Source organism: Felis catus, chromosome F1 (assembly GCF_018350175.1).
Source record: "Felis catus isolate Fca126 chromosome F1, F.catus_Fca126_mat1.0, whole genome shotgun sequence".
Taxonomy (NCBI): domain Eukaryota; kingdom Metazoa; phylum Chordata; class Mammalia; order Carnivora; family Felidae; genus Felis; species Felis catus.
Window position 1 is genome coordinate 17,763,693 of NC_058384.1, and position 23,505 is coordinate 17,787,197.

The 23,505-nt window shown below is 37.4% G+C and overlaps 1 protein-coding gene and 1 non-coding gene across 5 annotated transcripts in view; both read right to left on the minus strand.

Moving 5' to 3' along the window:
• The window catches only part of COP1 (COP1 E3 ubiquitin ligase), a 259,243-nt gene that overhangs the window by 12,752 nt on the left and 222,986 nt on the right, over nucleotides 1-23,505 (minus strand). The window lies entirely within an intron of this gene.
• Nucleotides 11,086-11,226, minus strand: LOC111558457. Its single transcript, XR_002739365.1, has one exon.

Here is a 23,505-nt window from a genome sequence, read left to right on the forward strand (position 1 = left end):
TAAAAAAAGCTGACCAAAACTGAGCAAGAAGAAATAGAAAACATGTATCATCCTACAGGCATAAAAAAAGAAAAAGTCAAGTGTCAAAATATTTTTTGACCTCAGGCTTACATGATTTTATCTGAAGTTCAGCCAAATATTCCAGAACAGAGTTCTTGCAATATCACACATATTTGTCCACAGAAAAGACGACTCCTTGACTTGTTTCATGAAACTTAATATAATTAGGAAATCAAAATATGACAAGAACAGGGGCGCCTCAGTGGCTCAGTTGGTTAAGTGTCCACCTCCTGGTTTGGGCTCGGGTCATGATCTCACGGTTTGTGAGTTAGAGCCCCACATCAGGCTCCATGTTGACAGCTTGCCACCTGCTTGGGATTCTTTCCCTCTCCCTCTCTCTCTCTGCCCCTCCCCAACTTGTGCACATACACACTCTCTCTCAAAACAAATAAAATAAAATGTGACAAGAACAATGCAAGACAGGAAGATTATAGCCTATGTTATTTGTGAAAATAGATGAACAAGTCCCAAATGAAATAGCAGGTCAATTTTAACATGAATATATACCAATATAGGCTTATTCCAATGAGGTAAGACTGAATTAAAATTAGAAAAAAAATTAAATTATCTATCACGACAATATTTAAACAATTATTACATCATCCTCAATAGGTACAAAAGAAAGCAATAATATACTCCAATTTCATTTATGATAAGAATTGTCCACAAGCTGAAAGGTGAAAGAAACTTCCTTATAAGGTTTCTACAAAAATTTACAGCAGAGATTATACATAATTGTGACATACTCAAAAGTTTTCCCTTTAGCGAGTAACAAGACAAAGATGCCAGTTATCATCACTTCCATTCAACATTATACTAGAGATCCTGGCAAAATAATAAAGCAAAATGAATACAAATTAGGTATAAAATTGGGAAAGTAGAGATTAAACTTTCATTACTTGTGGATCATATTATTAAGTACATACAATATCTCAAGAATGTAGTAAATGGATAATTAAAATTATTGAGAGAGTTTAGCAAGCTGCTGGATTAAAAAATGGGGACAATAACATACCATTCCTCAGGGGTCACTGTGACACCTTTCTTTCTAATACTTATTGGTTTACTTGAACTGGCAATATACATATGTGATAAAAATTCAAATAGTACAAGAGAATAAGGGATAAGTATCTCATTCCCCTGTTCTGAGTCTCTGAAGCAACTACCATGATCAGAAGTGAAATCTTTCCAGATAAACTAGCATCATTACCGTGAACTTCAACTGTATGGTAGATCAAGTACACCTTCGGGGCTTTCTCAAGATGTAAAAGAATCATAAGTTTTCTATCTGGCGATTCTACTCTCTCTTTATCTTGTCTGAGTTTCAGGTAACAAACAACCCTACTTCCAACTTGGGATTTCATTCTTGTTAAAGTGACAAGCCATATTTTATATTCAATTCCAAGCCTCTTGATCACCTAAGAGAAGTCCTAGGTTTCCCTTACAGAAAAAGCAAGTCCACAGAGCTCACTTCTATATTCTGCACATATTATTAATTGGTCTTCGGGATGAAATGGACCGAAGTAAGACAATCCGTATCCTTAAAATCAAATTAACTTAAACATGTGGGTAAAAATATGCTATACAGATAGACAGCCAGAGTGGCAAAGTGGAAAAAACAGTCACTGGCGTCAGAAACACTTAAGCTCAGTGGTCTAACACTTCCAAACTATGTCATCATGGACAAATTACTTAACCTCTCTAAATCGCAGTCTTCTCATCTGTAAAATAAAACTGAGCTAATAGAGCTAATGAAGGGAAGGGAAGGGAAGGGAACTAATAGAGTTGTCATCAAACGAGATACATATAGAAGTATCTGGCACACAGTATGCATCTTGTAAGTGGGTGTTTTTAAGGAAAAGTTGCTTCTAGTTCTGGGTAAGAGTTTAAGAAAAAGAAGGTAGCCAAAACTGCCAAAAAACCATGAGGAGATGAAAGGATTGTTTAAGTAATAATGGGTTATTGGATTTGGCATTAGATGACTTGGTGACCTCAAAAGCAACTCTACCTGAAGTTCAAATCTGTGGCATTTAAGGGCCTTTGCACAACTTCCTGAAGCTAACTCAGTCTTTAGAACTTGGCTTTGACAGAAGCTTCTGGAAAAAGCTTTCTCTAATCTCTGAGGTGATAAGGTAACTCTCTCCAAAATGCTTCCACAGAAAGAATAAATGGCCATTATCACAGCACTATCATGCCATGATAGTGGCTTCAGTATAAAGTTTATTAATTTCATGCCATTTTATTCATCTATCATTAGGGTAGATATTACATGCCAGGTATTCTACTATGTACTGGGTTCTGAAGATGAGGAAGACGTGATGTCTGATATTGAGATTACAGACTGGGAGGGTAAATGGAGGTTTAAATAGAAAATTACTATATTATTATAAGAAATATAGAGTTCAGAGGGGCATATAAGGAAGCAAGAAGGAAGTGATCTTCTACCAGGGAGAGATTTAGCAAGGCTTCAAACATAAGACCACAAATGGAACATGAAAAAGTTGAAATTTCTCAAGAGAAAAGATAGAGGATATTTTAGGCAAAGGGCCACGGTCATGCAAACGTAATGAGTCTGGGGGGAAAATGGTGTTTGGGAGTGATGAGAATTGTGAGTCAGCTTGTGTATTAGTTGATTAGATGAGAACAACAGGCTGAGGTAAACACACAAATGAACTCTCTCATAACTAGAGTTAGGATGTTATTTATGGATAACAAGGAATCAATGGCAAGGAAAAGACAGAATTAATTTTTCTAATAGCGTTCTATTCCTTCAGTGATGTCTCATCCCCCTCTCACACTCCCCAGGCACCTAGAATCATTGTCTTTAATCCTATCCCTTAAAAAAATTCTTCAATCCACATCTATTAAGTTAAGCAAGTGAAATTCTTACAAAAAGAAAAAAGAAGTTGTATGCTGGTAAGTGGAAGACAATAACTGTATCCTCAGACACATCTCAAAAGCTGTGTTTTTTTAAGCTTTTTTTTTTTAAGTAGGCTCCACACTCAACATAGGGCTTGAACCCACAACCCCGAGGATCAAGTTATATTCTCTACTGACCAAGCCAGCCAGATGCCACCAAAAGTTGTTTTCTTGAAATGAATATATGGAAACATTCATTCATTCATTCATTCATTCATTCATTCATTCATTCATTCCAGAGGGAGAGAGAGCACACACTTGTGAGAGCGAGCAAGCACAAGTGGAGAGAGCGGAAGGGGCGGGGGGGGGGGGTCTTAAACAGGCTCCACACTCAGCAGAGAGCCCGACAAGGGGCTCAATTTCATAACCTTGAGATCATGACCTAAGCCAAAATCAAGAGTTGGCCGCTTAACCGACTAAGCCACCCAGGCACCCCATACTCACTTTTAAATAAACATGTTTGTAATATGTGAGGCCAACTTTTAAAGATTTTTAAAAGGAAATTGAATACAGAAAAAAATATTATTTAATAGCCTACCTAACTACACATACAATCTCTTCTCAGTATAATGCCCTCTATACATTGCCATGGAATTATTCCCATGTGATAATATCATCTCCCTAGATGGCGGGCTTTAGGAGCTTACTAATGCTTACATAAGAAAGCCTACACTTTGGGGCCCCTGGGTGGCTTAGTCAGTCAAGCATCCGACTCTTGAATTCGGGGTCATGAGTTCAAGCCCCACCTTGTGCTCCAAGCTGGGCATGAAGGAAGGAAGGAAAGGCGTGGGGGAAGGAAGGAGAGAAGACTGCACTTCTTTTTTCAGCATGGCATTCAAGACTATGTAATCTGGAACCTCTCTCATCCTCCAACAGAGTTCCTACCCCACTTTCTTTACTTAGGTTACGCGATTAGAAGTTTCTGAGACATCTATTGCAGTTTCTTTCATCTATACTTTTGTTCACACTGTTCTCCAGCCTGAAGGTCGTACAGAAAAAGAGCCAGGTAGACCTGGATTCAAATTCTAACTCTACTATTCCTTTTTTTGTTGTGTTACCTTGGGTAAATCAGTTAACTTCTCTGACCCTTAATTTCACTTGTAAATAGAGGTCAAAAGTATATACCGTAGGGGGCGCCGGGGTGGCTCAGTCAGTTGAGTATCTGACTTAGGCTCAGGTCATGACCTCACGGTTTGTGAGCTCGAGCTCTGCATAGGGCTCTGTGCTGGAGCCTGCTATGGATTCTGTGTCTCCCTCTCTCTCTCTCTCTCTGCCCTCCCCCACTCATGCTCGCTCTCTCTCTCTCAAAAATAAACATTAAAAAAAAGTATATACCTTAAAAGACTTATGGTGAAGATTTTGAATTGAGAGAACACTTAGCATATAATGCCTGGTTGGTACTAAATAGATGATGGCTTCTGGTCTTCTGTCCAGGTCTTTACCTGTCCTTCACCTGTGTCTTAAGCCTTCAGAAACCCTGTATGTCTTTATGAAGTCCAGCACAAGAGCCGATATCTTCATAAAGTCTTCTATAATTCTCCCTATTAGAAGTAATGTCTCCCCCTCTAGGGTCAATACTTTCAGGAGTAATTCTGTTAGAAGGATTTCTTTCATTCAGGCTTATCCCACAGATGTTTATAAATATTTATATCGGGTTGCAAACCATCTAAATATATTTTATATACTTAGGAATATATTTTATATATTGCAAAATTAATATCTAATGAATTAAAAACAGGTGCAAATTGTTCAGTTATATGGATTAGTGTAGGAAGTGTTGGAGATAATGACAGCAACATTTATTATTTCTTGACTGGTCATTAACCTTGAGTTTCTCACCTATCTCAATAACTTTTCATATATTTTCTAATTTTGTTCCACAATATGATGTGGAAGATACTATTATTCTGATTTCATAGAAGAGAAAACAGAGGTACAGAAAGGTTGGTAACCTGCCCAAAGCCTCGGAGCTAGTATTTAGTGGCAACAGGAAGCAAATCTGACAATCGGACTCTAGTAGTCTTAATCAGAACACTACCCTAAGACAGAAGTTCTAAATGGCACATGATCCCCCCTTCCCCTGAGATGTTTTAAAAGCACAACCTTGCCAAATAAAAATCTCAAAAAATTCAGAAACCATTTTCTCCTCCAAACCAACTTTATGGTCTGTGTTGTAAAACTCAGGAAGGCAAGTTCTTTGGAGATTTTATTGAGGGGAAAAACAAAGCTAAGACATATGATCTTTAAGACTGAGTCTTCCTGTCAAGTGACAGAACGTTATTAGTGAGAGGGCAGATGTAAAGTACACTGAAATACTATTCACATTTGTCTTCTAAAAGCCAAGAGATGCAGCTGAGATAGTAAAAATTAATGTAAGTGGTCTGTCTTCAACAGTTTGTACTACAAGCACTGAATTTTCTTCTTAACGTGTCCACTGAGTTAAACCTGTACATCCATTTAAATTCTCTAGGCAAACACTCAAAATGATGAAACTGGTAAATCACTATGTACAACACAAAGTATCTGCAAATACAACTCCCTAGAGGACACAGAACAGTGAGAAACGTGGCTGAATTTCATATTCTTCCTTAAATAAATATTAATAAAGTATATAAAAATGTGAGGTAACTAGACTTCAACCAAGAACAACTCACAATCTACATCTATCTGTTAATTCCTTAATATTCTTTCAATAGAGTTTTTTTGTCTTATCTGGCCTTCTCTTTTTTATGAACAGCTACCTCCTTTTCTCACTGCCAGAAAAGGGTGTTAATTTGGAGTTCTGACCACGGTGTCACTGCAAATAAAAGACCATACATACTCTCGGCTCTTTTTATACCAAGATTGGGGGCCTTTGCCACATTTTTTTCTCTTTGGGGTGGGATGGAAGGGTGGGGATATTTATATTTAAAATACTTCTGGAAAACTACAATGGCTTTTCTCTTCGCATATGAATTCGCATATGAATTTGACTTGGTATACAGTCAAATCTGACTTTGCCTCAGGATCCTGCAGCCACAGAACGCTTTCAATTGCATTTGCCCCTTCAGCTTTCCTGTTCATGTATGATCTCTAGTTGCTTTAGGAACATCCTTTTCCTCTCCTCTGACATGACATGCAAATATAATATGCAGAGATTTTTAACAGTTTTCTTTTATCAATGCTCTGTTAAGTCATACTGTTCAATCATCCGGTTTCCTCGACCCCTTTTTATTTTCTTCAAAACCATCCCTAAACCTTTATAAACTTCTCAACAGCACCCTCTGATTTATATACAAACAAGAGAAACTACTCAAAGTGCTGACATGTAGTTGCTTCCTCTTACTGAGACACAGTGGCTTTCCTAACATGCAGAAATCATTCTTTTATTAGGACAATAGAGTAGATCTCTTTTATCAAGTTTATATCATTTCTGGATCTCAGAATTATATGCGTTACACTTTTGTCTGGATGTGATTCATAAGAAGAGTCCTCCAACTTGACTGGAGTGTGTTCACTGACCTTAATCCAGCCATAAATCTAGGCTGAATACGGGAGCACGTGAGAGCCCACAAAAAGATACCCAAACACTGGTTCCAAAATGATCTTCAAAGATTTTTAAATGAATGCCATTTGTAAGCCCAGCAGCTGTCGTTGTTGTTGTTGTTGTTGTTTTGTCCCTGAGCTTTCTTTCAGCATGTGGTTTTTCTGAACTGACTTCATGAATGAATATATATATAAACATGTCTAAGAAAGAATGAGCACAAAACCACAATCTATCAATAAGAGATCCTACTCTTTAAACTGAAATGTTAGTTAGCTTTCCCTGCCTTCTAGAGAGGATCCTAAGGCTGAATTATTTGTTTGAATTGAATTTATAAGACAGACAATAAATGAATTTTTTGATCTTAGAATCTAAGATTCTCATTTTACTACTATCTCATTTTACTATCTTGGAGAAGTAGTAAAAAACAAAAAACCAAACTTCTATCATTATCACATAACCCACTGTTGACCACTACAGGCCAGTTAATGTGCTAAGGACTTAATATGAATTATTTCACTCAGCCTCCACAATGCAGTCTTCATGAGGAAATTACCATTTTCATCCTCAATTTAAAACAAGGGAACATGATCTTAAAGACACTTGGTAACTTGTCCAAAGCCACAAACACAGGTATAGAATAGCAAAGCCATGAATCAATACATGAAGACTGATAACAATATATCAATTGTGGGTCTGTAGCATACTGATTTAATAAGCTTATAGCATGCCTGGCCCCAACCCAAATTTACAAAATCAGAATGGAAGGAGAAAGGCATCTTAGGTGAACATTTGAAATCTATGGCAAAACCTCGACTCTATTATATATGGATGTTACATTTCAAATCTCATATACTTAAGAGTCCTTAAAGCCTTTCTCTGTGTAGAATTTGGTCCTTTATATAATCTCCCTAGAAGTATGACTTCAAGTGCTGTCATTGGAGAAAAGGGCTTGGCCACAGATCTAAGGTGGAAGAGAGTATTCTATAGTACTCTACTCCTCCCTGCCAATCCCAATTCAAGATCTGGGAGATGTGGAGTTTCTTCGTCACAAGGAAACACTTTCAAGATCATCCAGTTAAATCCAAATCCTTTTTTTCTTCCCTACCAATTTCCTCACTTTAAGATGATACTGGGTCCCTATCTAGCATAAACTTTATAAAGACTATCATCAATAGAATGATATAGTCACAATCCATGATTAATAAAATGAGTCATTATTTTAATAAAATATATTCATCATACTTCATTTTGTATTCATTTAAATACCTGTTCTTTATAACTAACTTATATAATAAGAGGAAATGAATTACTCAGCTAATCAAAAGAACTTGTGGGGACCCCTGGGTAGCTCTGTTGGTTAAGCGTACATCCAACTCTTGATATCAGCTCAGGATGTGATCTTGCAGTCATGGGATGATCCCCATCTCAGGCTTCACACTGTGTGTGGAGCCTCCTTGGGATTCTCTTTGTCTCCCCTCTCCCCTGCTCATGCTCTCTCAAAATAAATAAACGTTTAAAAAATTTTTTTTAATTTTAAAAGGACTTCTAAATTTGGTGGCTTATCATATTTTCAATTTCAAAATTCTTAAGCTTTATAATTAAGATTTTCCTGAATAATGGAAACATCCATATTGAAGATTTTTTATAATCATTCTAAGACAAAGTGGACCAGATTTTTTTTTTATGGCAAACTAATGATGCTCTAGGTGCTAGATATTTCCTATACCTAGATTTATGAAAGGACAGTACTAATCAGAAGACATCAATGCATATGAAATTCAAATTTTATCTAAAAGTAAAAGAGCCTAATGCGATAATGACTATAAATAAAATACCAGCCCACTGAATTTTACCACTGGATCTGTTCTCTACATGAAAATTCACATTCATTAAAAAGGATTTGGTATCAACTGCTCCACTGGGAAAATGACCATATACACATATACAGATTAATCTACAATTTCTTTGTAGGATTTCTTCTAAGATGTTTTACCATTTTGAAAGGCTAACAATACATCAATGACTTAGACTTCAAAGTAGTCAAAAATCATGTCTAAGTGTCAATTCGGAAATGCATAGACAGAAACACATACACACAGAGGAAGGAACTGGAAGGAGATCCACCTCTGCCAAGAATCTACCTCCACCGGAATCACCAGATTATCATCTCGCCTCTCTACCTCAAACTTCCTGTTTCCTGTTAAGACCTTTTTAAATTTGGTATCCACAGGAACCTGTGTTCACATTTAGAGCATACATAACACATACTGTTCTCAGGGGTGGATATTAAAACTATTTAACAACAGGAACAGGCACCAACCTAGCAGAAGAAAATTAATATAGCTATGCCATTACTTCTGTGACTGCCCCTGATTTTAGCATATCCATGGCCATAAAAGTAGATAAAATTCTATCTAGTCTTTAAGTATAACAGTAAAGAGACAATACATATTCCACCTTCTAATGGGACTTAAGTTTATATTGTGAGGATCGAATTCTGAGCTTCCACAAAGAAGAATGGGTAACTGATGGTACTAGGGCAGTGTACAAAATATGTACTTGCCTTCACATTCAAATAAATCCATCTCTAATTACTATGTCAGCTTTGATGTGTCATATATGAGGGTCACTTGATTCCTATATTCATGTATCTGGTTTGAGTAGAAGCCAGCTGTCATCTACTAGATTTACTGGAGTTTGTGGAGGAGTAAGGGGCATATATGATCTGGCAGCAAAAGGGGGAGAGCACACACAGAACTACAGGGAAGATGAAATGGAAGAACATGGTAGCAAGCAGGTTCAAAATGACGGAGACACTGCAAAGTATTTAAGAACACCTGGTTAAGTACTACATTTCTCGGCCTCGGCTGAAACATCCCAGAAAATGATGGAGTGGTGGAGACACCTCTCAAATATATTTATAAACAAATCCTAAGATAGATTCAGTCATAAGACATTCCTTTCCCTTTTGAATTAAGCCTCGATAATATGTGTGTTCAGAATTTTTAGTAAGAGGTCATTTTAGTGAAGGGTCTTGAATCTAGATTTGAATTTCTCATGTAACTAAGCAGAGCACAAATAATACAAGTGAGTAGGAAATCTTAAAATCGTTCATCAAAATGAAGACCAGAGTAGACTAATGACTTCTAAAGAGTTTCAAAAAATAAGGCTATTCAACAACTGTCTGATACAATAATTGCTCAGCGTTAAGAAATATATGGGGATTTCAGAACCACAAACAAGGACAGATCCTCACACAATTAGTTATAAATAAACCCAGCAGTGTGGCCTGCTTACAGCACACCCTGGTGCTGTGTACCACACCTCAGGGCATTAGAAATGCCACTGCAGCTCCCTCCGCTGCTATCCACCCCTCCCCTGCTGACAGAACACACACCCTGAAAAAAATCTAAGAATTCAAATATAGTGCTAAGAAATTAATACTTAGTAGCTAGATTTACCCCAGTAATGGTCATTCCTAAAATTTTTTATAGACTTAAAAAATCACATAAACTGTATTTTGGAACAGTCACTTTCTTAATGACAAATCAATTTTTAATGAGAAAAACTTCATGGAAGTTACCCCTGATCAGCTTCTTCATCTCTAAAATACTGACTGACCTCTACTGATAACCCTGATTAATTAAGTCAATGTGGTCTCTCGGAAAAAAAGTATTTCTATATTCATTCCCTTGGCTTAATCAAACAAACAAATGAAACCTATTTTTAAGACCATAAAATATCTAAAAACTAGTTAAGATGGATGCAGGAGTCTGCTGGTGGGAATGCAAACTGGTGCAGCCACTCTGGAAAACAGTATGGAAGTTCCTCAAAAAATTAAAAGTAGAACTACCCTTTGACCCAGCAATTGCACTACCAGGTATTTATCTAAGGGATACAGGTGTGCTGTTCTGAAGGGACACATGCACCCCAATGTTTGTAGCAGCACTATCAACAATAGCCAAAATATGGAAAGAGCCCAAATGCCCATCAACAGATGAATGGATAAAGAAGATGTGGTATATACACATAATGGAATATTACTCGGCAATCAAAAAGAATGAAATCTTGCCATTTGCAACTACGTGGATGGAACTAGAGGGTATTATGCTAAGGGAAATCAGTCAGAGAAAGGCAAATACCATATGACTTCACTCATATGAGGACTTTAAGACACAAAACAGATGAACATAAGGGAAGGGAAGCAAAAATAATATAAAAACAGGGAGGGAGACAAAACATATGAGACTCTTAAATATGGAGAACAAACAGGGTTGCTAGACGGGTTGTGGGAGGGGGGATGGGCTAAATGGGTAAGGGGCATTAAGGAATCTACTCCTGAAATCATTGTTGCACTATATGCTAACTTAGATGTAAATTTAAAAAAATAAATTAAATAAAAGGGTAAAAAAATAAAAAATAATAAAATGCACAACTACTAAGTAAAAAGAAAAAAAAAAAAAAAAGACGGATACAGAAGTAACCTCACTTGGTTGTCTATTAAAACTCCAGCACACTTAACTGTCACAGATATTGAACAAAATGGCACGAAAGCAGTACTTGGAATGCTGGTTTCTAAGGCTGTATGGAGGGGAACGATCGGACTTAGTCAGCTGCCCTAAGCCAGACAGAGACCTCCATGTTTATGTAGGATCACTGCAATTTGTAGACAAAAGGTATTTTTCCATTTGTCCACATGGTTGGTTCCTGCAGGTTCCATTTTTGGTGCGCTTCGTTATTAAGAAGCCTTTTGTTATCCAGTCTTTCCTACAGCAATTTCCTGACTGCAGCAGATTCTCATTTAAATACACTTTAATGCATTCAAATAAACTAGAGAAAAAAAAAAAACAGGATTCAGACAGATAATGGAAAAAGAACCATTAAACCATATAAAGTCAAAGTGATCTTTACTCTAGGAACAAAGGTTGTAAAGAACATGTACAAGGAAAGGAGGATTGAGATATACCCCCCAAAAATCACTCACCACCTTCCCTTCATTCCCAGTGGTTTCCAAACTCTTCTCCCTTCTCATTATCTAGCCCTAATCAACTTAAGTTTCCTTGCCACAACAACTCAAATAATATCTCCAGACACCCACAACTTCCCTCACGTATCAATACCTCTGCACCTTGGATGCTCTCCTGAATAAAGCTCACGAACAATGTGCTTGCAATCACACAGCTGACAGAAAACAATTACTTGGTGTATACCACGGAGGGCCTCTGACCATCGAGTGTGCATTTCGAAGGGTGCTATCTGCACAACCCTCCAGAACACTCTGGCAAAACCGTCTGGAGAGTTCGGTGCTGCTCCAGGGCTACCACATAACACATGACAAACAGCAATGAATGTAAGACATGGGGCCCCAGACTGCATTTCAGTTCTGCCATAGCACTGCTTCACCTTCTTGGAGACTCAATTTCTTCAACAATAAAACAGGTAATTTTAGGTGCTTCACAGAATTTTTAAAGACTCAAAAGAAACCAAGTAAAGCATCTAACCAAAAAGGAAACGGAATATTATAGGCACCAAATAAGTGGCAGTTATTAAAACACTATAACCTAAATTTCTTTACAATTAAAAGGCAGCTGACTGCAGTATGACTATCTGAATATATCAGTCACCATGTTCATGATCTTATAAAATTGACAAAAAACATAAAGTAGGCTCCCTAGCTTAAGCAGACTCAAATGTTATCTTAACTCTTTCCTAGAGCACTAAGTAGCTCTTATTACAGTAGCTGCACATGTTGATATTTTTTGCTCTCAAACTAGAAGCAAGGAATAAACAGGGGCAACGCTAAATAAAGTACAATTAGAGAATAATACACTTGAATGGCAGCTGGCAAAATGCATTCTGTAGGTGTATCAGTAACTTAGAAACCAGAAAGCATAGAGATGAAACGGTTAACAGGAACAAAAAAGTAGGGATGGGGCTGGGAAAGGATGAGAGGATTTAGGTAAGTGGGAGAGGGAGAGCAAGGCAACACAGATTTATTACGAACAATGTGAACACAGTTCCAGGCAAGAAAAGGAACAGTACTGGGCAATGAGCAAACTTACTTTTTTTTTTTTTTTTTTTTAATTGTATTTTGAGAGAGGGAGACTATGTGCATGCAAGCAGGGGAGGAGCAGAGGGAGAGGGAGAGAGTCTTAAGCAGGCTCCACACCAAGCGCAGAGCCCAGAAAAGGCACGAAAGCTCTATGCCCTGCTGTCACCACTGCCACCTTTTGAAAGACAGGTCTTTAACTCCAGCTTTAAGATCTTGATTTGCTACAAGCACTACAAGAATCTTCTAGACTGCATTTTTGTTACTGAGGAAATCAGAAAGAATCCCAGCCTATTACCCAATGTTTCCCTTGGAGTTGGTCCTTAAAACATCTTCCAAAGTGACTGACTTCCTGGGAACTTAGAAAGCCTCCTTGGGGCACCTGGGTGGCTCAGTCGGTTGAGCGTCCGACTTCAGCTCAGGTCACGATCTCACGGTCCGTGAGTTCGAGCCCCGCGTCAGGCTCTGGGCTGATGGCTCAGAGCCTGGAGCCTGCTTCCGATTCTGTGTCTCCCTCTCTCTCTGCCCCTCCCCCATTCATGCTCTGTCTCTCTCTGTCTCAAAAATAAATAAATATTAAAAAAAAAAAAAAAAGAAAGCCTCCTTATGTTGCTCTTGGAAGGGTTTAAGATAGTAATACCTAATGACTCCTGTGAAATGAAGAACGCAGGTCTGTAGTGGCCACTGCTGGAACACCTCTTTCCACCCTCCCAGATATGAACATTATTATAAACATTATTATAAATTATAAACATTACTAGAAATTTCCAGTGAGATCAAGACTGGATGTGCTGGGGATGGGATCTCTGCTTCTCCCATGTAATTCTAGGCTACTTAATAAAAGGAAAGAAGAGAACTATGCATTTCATAAAGATACAATAGCAACAACAACAAAATGGATGTTCCTGGCTCTCACCCTCAGAAACTCTAACTTAATAAGTCTGAGGTCTAGAAACTCGCATTTTTAATACAAATCTCAGGTAATTAATAATTCTGAAATAGATGATCAGTAAGATCATACTTTGAAAAAACACTAGTACAGATATTAAAAACTGTCTATAGATGTTGAATTCAGAGAAAGGAGAAGTCTGCATTTTTCTGCTATTGGTTAAGAGGTTGTTGAGAGGGAAGTGGAGAGGAAAGATTTACTTGTTAAAACAAACAACAATAACAACAACAACAACAAAACCATTACTGAGTGCCTATTTACCTGATCCCATGCCAAGGCCAAAACAAGACCAAGATAAACAGGACAATAGTTTTTAATCTAATGAGGCTTCTGAGTTCAGTGAAAATGATCATATACCTAAAGCTTGTTTTAATACTTTTACATAATCTATATAAATTTACTCAGTTATCAGTACCGGAATTCGAACTACAGAAGTAGCTCACAGTAGTTTAGTAGAAAACTTAATTTCATAAATGGGAATCTATGAAAATTTAAAATAAAATGAAATAAAATGAAAATCTGAGTACTAATAAATGTCCTATTCTCTTTTCTTCATGCTCCTTTTCCCACATTTTAAACTAGTCCATACCAAAGGAAAATACATGACATGGGCACAACTTCACAGAATGCAGATTTGAACTCTTCACCTCTATTTCCTTGTTCTTTTTTAATGTTTATTTTTGAGAGAGAGAGAGAGAGAGAGAGAGAGAGAGAGAGAGAGAGAGCGCGCGCGCATGTGCGCAAGTGGGGGAGGAGCAGCGTGAGAAGGGGACAGAGGATCCAGAGGATCCAAAGCGGGCTCTGTGCTGAGAGCCCAATGCAGGGCTCAAACTCATGAAATGTGAGATCACAACCGGAGCTGAAGTTGGATGCTTTATCAACAGAGCCACCCAGGTGTCCCAAACTCTTCACCTCTATTTTCAAGTGATGTTATTCCTGCAAAGGATTCAATAAGACTGAGGTAAAGAGTGGGTTAACACAAAGAAAACTAGAAGATGTTGACTTTTACTGCATGTGGAGTTACAGGTTCTTAAATATTACACATTTTTTTAAATATTTACCGTTTCTGAGGTGATGGGAAAAAGTAAGAGCTGTCTTATGGGCCAACATTGTAAGACTTGAAGTCACGGGAAAATATAATGGGCTTCCTTGTGCAGCAGGAGCTCCTTGTCACCAGAAGTATTAAAAAAGTTTGAAGGACACCCCATTAGACATGTTATAGAATTCATTTCTACAAAGGCCAAAAGGTAAGGAAATCTAATGGTAGTCATCTACTCAACACTCTACTACTTGTGTAGTTACAAAACTCAGCACCGTACTTAAAAGACTTCCTGTCTAATGACATTCTAATATGTAACAAACAGGAAAGAAAAGGGCATGTGGGCACAGTGAGCAGCAAGGTCAAAGGCACAAGGGTTAATAAACAAACAAACAAACAAACAAACAAACAAACCATGATGGGGTGTTTGAGGGTCTTTAATCAGTTCAGTGTTGCCGGAGTGCAGAATGTGCCTATGTAAGTGGCAGGTGACCATGCTGAAGAAGTGGGTAGGGGCTTGATAAAGGAGGGTGTTAAATGTCACATAAAGAAGCTTATATTTTATTCTATAATCACAGGACATGACTGAGCATTTTAAATAGCTCAGGTAAATTAGCCTGGGACTATTAGGTAATGGCAGGGGATGATGAAAGCCTGAACTAGCAGCGCTACATGACAGAGTAGCAGGGGACAGAACAGAATATGGAATCAAAATTGAGAGGGAAATGAGATCAGATTTGTGCTTAGACATGCACCAAACTTGTTTTTACATTTCTAAGACTCCATTCTTTAATGGTCAAAACTTTGTACTTACGTAGATTTGATTTTAAATTTAGGGATTACTGAAGAATAGGACTGCATTTAATAAAACTGAAAACAATCCAACATTTTTCATGTTGTAGTAAATCACCGCAACAGTCTATATTGTCTGAACTTCCACAGGAATTCCCTCGACTCGTAAGTAAAATACCAAATTGCCATAAAAGTGTCTTCACAACTGTCAGCTACATGTAAGAAGCCTGGCAAACTTCCTAGAAACTTTCCTTATCTGAGACTAAATAATTAAAAATCCTAATGGTTAAGATCCTGTCACGTCACAACTTCTAGATACCATCAGTATTTTCCTCACACTTCAAAAATTCTTGTTCCTGGCTAAATAGGTCTTGAGACTTTCATTAGAAAACAAATTTCAGATAAATGGTTTCATTGCTACTAACAATTCAGATACTGAATTGTCTTTTGTAATTGAGATTACTTCTGTCACTCAACTAAATGACTACATGTGGTATGGCGGGGAGGGGTGATTATAGATGAACATACATTATAAACCATATTTTGCAAAAGGTAATTATCCCTAAAATGTTATAAGAAATAAAAGGCCTATTACTATTAACATAGTTCTGAAATATGCTGAGAATACACAAATTTAAATAGCAAGAAGTCTAAGATAATTAAAAGTGAACGTTAAAACCCCATATATCTGTAGAAGTAATGCAAGTACTAAAACCTAGAGAGCTGAGCTTAGAGATGGAGAAAGCTGGAAAGAGCAATGCCCCTATGATTGCAAGAAAAAAGCTGAACTACTGCTAATTAATGACATTTCTTGAACCTATTAAAGAACTGAATCACAGGCGAAACAATCTAAAACCAGAAGAAACTGGCGCCTGCATGGAGAGAGAATACCAGAGTACGGTAAAACCTGGGATGCGAGCAACTTGTTCTGCAAGTGTTCCAGAAGACGAACAAACATTTTTAATAAATTTTAACTTGATAAACGAGTGAGGTCTTGCGATATGAGTAGGACCTGACACCAAATGTCACATGATCACAACTGGGCTGATGGTTCTCTCTCTCTCTCTCTCTCTCTCTCTCTCTCTCTCTCTCTGTCTGCAGGATTGTGGGTGATCATTTCCCATGCTCAGATGCTTGGTCTCAGGCTGTGGTGTTTGGCAGAAATCAGTGATTTTTCAGAACGTTGGAAGGTGCCCACAACTGGCAGTAGTGTACTTTTTGTCACTTCAAGGCACTTATGGACAGTCCCTTGCTTTTCTGTACAAGAGTCAGTTTAGGAATGCCTTGCTTCATTCCAGGTCAGGCTACCTGCAGATGTAGACCCTTTTCCCTGCTGCCTTATTGCCAGTTACATTAAATACAGCATATGACAAGAATTGATTAATACGGTACTGTAGTCAACATCCATGTGAGCGTATACAGTGGCCCCCACGCAGAAAAAGATTCCAATGAGCCAGTAGATAGCAGTGATTCTGTTAGTGATAGTGGAAGTCGTCCTACACAATAACCCTCCTCTCTTTTGTCTCCCTCATACCAGCCACAAAGGTTTTCAAAGGTAAGTGCAGGTTAATTTGTTTATTCTTACTATTTTGTATTTTATTATTTTGTCTTATATTACAGTATTTAATCCTGTTTATATGAATATTTTTAGGTTGCAGAACAAATCATCTGAGTTTCCATTATTTCTTATGGGGAATTTCGCTTTGATATACAAGTGCTTTGGATCACAAGCATGTTTCCAGAAGGAATTATGCACACAAACCATGGTTTTACTGTATTTGCTTACCTGAAACAGAAATAGCTGGACAAGCCAGTGGGAAGATTAAGTTAGCGTTTAACAAAATGCTACAAGGTGGCTAGTACAAAAGTATGAGGCCCCTGCAGCCATAAACACTGGGAGACGGGTGAAGTATGCTCTTCCAAACTTTTCTAAAATCTTGGAAACACAACCATTTCCTAAAGCCATTGTTAAGAAAATACATACAGTAACAGTACATTTTGCATGATCAGTTACACATGCTAATTTGCAATAAGATTCTTTGTGGTATTTTCTGTTGTCCTATCTTCAAGTTCACGTATTCTCCCCTCAGATTTGTCAGATACACACCTACTATGTCCTCTAAAGAACAAAAGCATTAGTCTGTAGAGAAATGGATGGGGAGGAGGGGTGGTCTGAGGGCACTGGTAGAAAGTAACTGCAGTTGAGGGAGAGGAACAGAAAACAAAGTGTTTTACTCTCAGGGGAAGGTCAGAAACATATGCTAGCATGACATTTAGAAGATGGGCAGAAAGGGGCGCCTGGGTGGCGCAGTCGGTTGAGTGTCCGACTTCAGCCAGGTCACGATCTCGCGGTCCGTGAGTTCGAGCCCCGCGTCAGGCTCTGGGCTGATGGCTCAGAGCCTGGAGCCTGTTTCCGATTCTGTGTCTCCCTCTCGCTCTGCCCCTCCCTCGTTCATGCTCTGTCTCTCTGTCCCAAAAATAAATAAACGTTGAAAAAAAAAATTAAAAAAAAAAAAAAGAAGATGGGCAGAAAGAACTGTGAAGTCCACAACTCCAAGACCTAGGTTCATAGGACCAAACTTGGACTGAGGATTAATCCAAACTTCAAAGAATGTCCTTCCTCTCATAACCACCCCACCACATAAACAAGCACTAAGAAATAAGATTAAAAAGGAATATAGCAAGGATTACTACAAGAGACAGATTTGTTCTGGGAAACAATGCAAAGAGCAGACCAAAACCTCAGCAGAGAACACACTGAGAAAAATCCTCTGGCAAAGCAGCCAATATTCTACACACAAAGTATCACGAGAATATGGTGCTCTGAGGGTAATCGTAGCAACAACAAACTTCAAAACAACCTCAATCATGACTACATTAACACAACCCCCACAATGAAGTCTGTAGGAATGAAAAGCAGGCTCACCCACAGCATAAAAAATATTTCCCTCAGTACCTACTGTCCTACACAACGTATGGCTTTTAACCAAATATGACAAGGCATTCAGGGAAAACCAATCTGAGGAGACAAAGCAATCATTAAACTAAATTCAGTATGACACAGATGTTGGCACTATGTGAAAATAACTATCATCAGTGCATTAAAGAAAAGAGTCCAATGAAAAAGGTAGAAAATGTGTAAGATCAGATAATTTCAGCAAAGAGACTTAAACTATGAGAAGGAATCAAACAAATGGTAGAAACCAAAAACATAGTAACAGAATGAACAATGCCTTTAATGGTATGATCAGCAGACTTGACAAATCTGAGGGAAGAATACGTGAACTTGAAGATAGGACAACAGAAAATACCACAAAGAATCTTATTGCAAATTAGCATGTGTAACTGATCATGCAAAATGTACTGTTACTGAATATATTTTCTTAACAATTGACTTACTAAGTTTCCCAAGAAACTTGTTTTGTTTTCAAGATTAATTCATCAAACACTCAGGTGATAATGCAGAATAAACAATTATTTACACTACAATAATGTTCCATTTACAAAAATAGAAATATAAAAAATTATAATTAAATTTATAAGCAAACTATAAGAAAATTTGTAATTAAATAGTTCTACATCCTTTTTTTTTACTACTTCTTACCCATATCACATGAAAATTTTATTTCATATTCTTTAGATTCTCTATAAATACTTTCAGATCTACCACCAGACATACTGATTATCAACAAACTGTGAGAAAGAGTAAACCAATTATGGATGCACTCCTTTTATTTCAAATTTGGATATTTTACTCTAAACAATTCCTCCCATAAAGTTCATGTTAAAAGTTAAACATGTTTTACACCTATTCAAAGTTATACTAATAACTCATGGCATACCCCATAAAACATACCTTTAATAAGGTAGCTGATACACATAAACCCCATTGAAGCTTCTTTTCGTAAACAGATTTAATATTTTTAGATGGGAAAAAGGTGTTTTTATAATCCTATTTACCTCTTCTTCCTTTTTATTTGTGAGATTACATGCAGATTATCAGCAATTATTACGGAGTTATTTTTTCTTTTTAATGTGTATTTTGTTAGAATAGGAATTCATGAGACTTTTTTAAATTTTTAAATTTTTTTAACTGAAGTGTAATTAACATAACAGTGTTATATTAGATTCAGGTATATAGTGATTCATCACTATAGTGATTCATAGTGAATATAGTGATTCATCAATTCTATATATTACTCAGTGTTCACAATACGCATACTCTTAATCCCCTTTAGTCTTTCACCCATCCCCCACCCACTTCACCTCTGGCAACTACGTTTAATCTCTGTATTTTTTTTTTAATTTTTTAATGTTTATTTTATTTTTGAGAGAAAGAGTGAGCAGGGGAGGGGCAGAGAGAGACACACACACACAAACACACAGAATCTGAAGCAGGCTCCAGGCTCTAAGCTGTCAGCACAGAGCCCGACGCCGGGCTCGAACTCACAAACCACGAGATCATGAGCTGAGCAGAAGTCAGAGGCTCAGTTGCTTCTGACTTCAGCTCATGTCAGGATCTCGTGGTCTGTGAGACCTTTTTATAAAAGCCCAAATGTCCACCGACGGATGAATGGATAAAGAAAATGTGGTATAGGGGCGCCTGGGTGGCGCAGTCGGTTAGGCGTCCGACTTCAGCCAGGTCACGATCTCGCGGTCCGGGAGTTTGAGCCCCACGTCGGGCTCTGGGCTGATGGCTCGGAACCTGGAGCCTGTTTCCGATTCTGTGTCTCCCTCTCTCTCTGCCCCTCCCCCGTTCATGCTCTGTCTCTCTCTGTCCCAAAAAATAAATAAACGTTGAAAAAAAAAATGTGGTATATATATACACAATGGAGTATTACTCAGCAATCAAAAAGAATGAAATCTTGCCATTTGCAACTACGTGGATGGAAATGGAGGGTGTTATGCTAAGTGAAATTAGAGAAAGACAAAAATCACATGACTTCACTCATATGAGGACTTTTAAAGAGACAAAACAGATGAACATAAAGGAAGGGAAGCAAAAATAATATAAAAACAGGGAAGGGGACAAAACAGAAAAAAGACTCTTAAATACAGAGAACAAACTGAGGGTTGCTGGAGGGGTTGTGGGAGGGGGTATGGGCTAAATGGGTAAGGGGCATTAAGGAATCTACTGAAATCATTGCTTCACTATATACTAACTAATTTGGATATAAATTTTAAAAAATAAAAAATAAAGTTAAATCAAAAAAAAAAAAAAAAAAAAAGGTGACAAAGCAAACCGAGGCAGAGTGATTTGGTTAAGTTTCTCACTCTCTTAGGTAACATGAATCTAGAGTGGAAGTAATAGAAGAAAAAATGAAAGGATTAAAATAAAGAACTTCTAATACACTTACTCTGTGACTTCTTTGTTTCATTTTAAGTTTGCGAAGCTATATAAAAACTAAACTTCAAATCAAGAGCAGAAAACTAATATAATTTTTAGTAACTGGTATTGCTAGTACAATTTAATGCATAGCCTTATCAAGCCAACTTGCCAGACTACATTTCATAGCACTCATTTTTAATCATTAATATTTTGATCCCCTTTAGAAATCTAATAAAAGCAATAAGCTCTCTAGCAATAATCACAGGGACAGGCAAACTTTTTCATATGCTTTTAGTGGGTCAAAGAACATCCTAAAAAAACCTTGTGGGGTAGGTTACATGAATTCCAAATTTTTTACCGGACAAATTTGATTTGTATGAGACAAAGCAAAGGGTCCCAAAGGACCATTAAGAGGAAGCAACTAAGCAATCGCTAATCTAATTAACACACATATTTAATAAGGAACTTTAAAAAAAAGAATTCAGTCCAGTAAAACTAGTCAATCGCATCAACTAAGAACTAGTCTGAAGTGTTAGAATTACCATCCATTCTATTTCTTTTAGTATTTCAACATTCACAGAGCTAAAATGCAAGGCTACAGTTGCACAGTTAGAAAATGGGGATGCTACTGCATCGATGCTTCCATTTTACATGTAGGTTAAGTTGTACAATCAAAACTTCACAGCAGTGTTAGGGAAAAAAGCATCAGTCTATTATTTTTCCTATCTCATAATAATCCTTCAAAATATTAAGTTATTAGAACCGAAGCTTTTCATTAGAGGAACATGAGAGGAGCAGATGTTATTAAGATGCAATATAAATCCAAACAATAACTTCCCATTAACCTGTGGTAATTAAGTCTATCTGAACACTTACTAACAATGTGAAGTTGCCAAAATCAACGCAAAACATAAAGCAGTAATTAACAGTATTAGAAACATTACAATAAAAGTAAATTAGTAAAGAATATGGGAACAAAAAATGTTCAAATTTTAGGGAGATTTAAAAAAATGAACTGTTTTTTTTCTTGCCACTGTTATTTGTAAAATAGTCATAGAGAAGTACAGTCCTTGAAAGGCGTTACAATTTGTTCAATAAGGATTTCTAAAAAACGTCTAAAAAAAATTCCCCCTACAAAGCTTGTTTCCGCATGTTTTCAACATCAGGAAAGTTTCTCGTCTAAGATAAGTTATGTCTAACTGGCAGAGGGATTCTCTGCTGGGGGCTAGTGCACACCCCAGAAGTAGAGGCAGTTATACCATCTGTGAATTTAGAAGCTGAATCAGGAGAGAAATAATGCAAACCAAGGAGTTTCTCAGACAATGTTCTCATGAGTGGACCTACATGTAAACTATAGGGTCTAACGATAAGCATGTAAGTTGGGTTTACATATGGCCACTGGGCAACAGAAATCTGGTCTACAACCCCTTCAAATTTAAGAGGGAAACTGGGGCACCTGGGTGGCTCAGTCAGTTGAGCATCCGACTTCAGCTCAGGTCATGATCTCATGATTCGGGAGTTCAAGCCCACATCGGGCTCCGTGCTGACAGCTCAGAGCCTGGAGCCTGCTTCCGGATTCTGTGTCTCCCTCTCTCTCTGCCCCTCCCCACTTACACTCTGTGTGTCTCTCTCTCTCAAAAATGAATAAACATTAAAATAAAAATAATTTAAAAAGAGGGAAATGAAACTCAGATAAGTTAGGTGACTTACCTACATGCAAAAAGTTAATTAACTGCCATAAGTCTTCATCCCTTTAAAGAAATAGTAGATCCTGCAAGTTTAACTTCAAATATATCTCCCAAATTCTTGGACCGAGGTGAAGCTCCATCACCAGTGCCTTTGTACTCTTGCCTACCACATCTGTTTTTCTGTTAATTAAACTAAAACCACTAATCAAAAGTTGAAGTCAATCACTTTTCTTAAAGTCCTTTATATAGTTGCACAGAAAAAGTTCAAGGTTCTTAACACAGTCTAGAATGACCCTTAAAAAAAAATCGTTCTTCATGTACCATTTCGTGTTTCATCTCCCACTAGTCCTGTTACATCCTAGCAGCTCCAAACACACAGGGCTCTTTCAGACTCTTAAGCTTTTGTACCTGCTGTTCCTTCTACCTGGAAATATACCTGGAATAGATTTGCATAACTTATGCAAAATACTAAGATAGGAGGACAGGGGAGATGCTCAAATGTTAATTTTCTAACTTTTACATATTAATTTATTACTAGCAGTACTACCATTTACTGAAAAGCTACCATGTATGAGTGTTTCATATGCATAATGTCATCTGCTTCCTAACAACACTTTACGGTATTTAAATATTCGTATTAACCCACTACAAAAATGAGGAAGTAGACTCAAAAAGGATAAGGAATTTTTCTAAGGTGTCACAGCTAGCAACCAAGGTTTATAACTAAAACTCAGATACACCTCATGTCCCTCTTCTCACCTCGTCAGCTCTTACCTTCATCGCCCATCCCAGACTATCAGTGCCTGTCACGGTTAAGAGGAACTACTGTGTAAAAACTGCTCTGTTTTTCTGGAAATCAAAATAACAGTAGATATCAAAAGCTAAAAAATATTCTGAACCCTTTCATCTAGTTTTTCCCTCACTTACAGGATTTTGTATTACAAATACTGCAAGAGAAAAGGGGAAAAACAATACGCCCCAAAACATTATGAACTTATAACTATGAAAAACTTAAGAGGCAGCCTAAATGTTTAATAATAAAAGGCAAACAGTAATTCATAATAAATGTAAATGCCTTCCACTAACATTATGATGTAAAGAGAGAAAATGCTTAGATGTAACTAGTGTAAAAAGCTAAATACAAGATATATTTA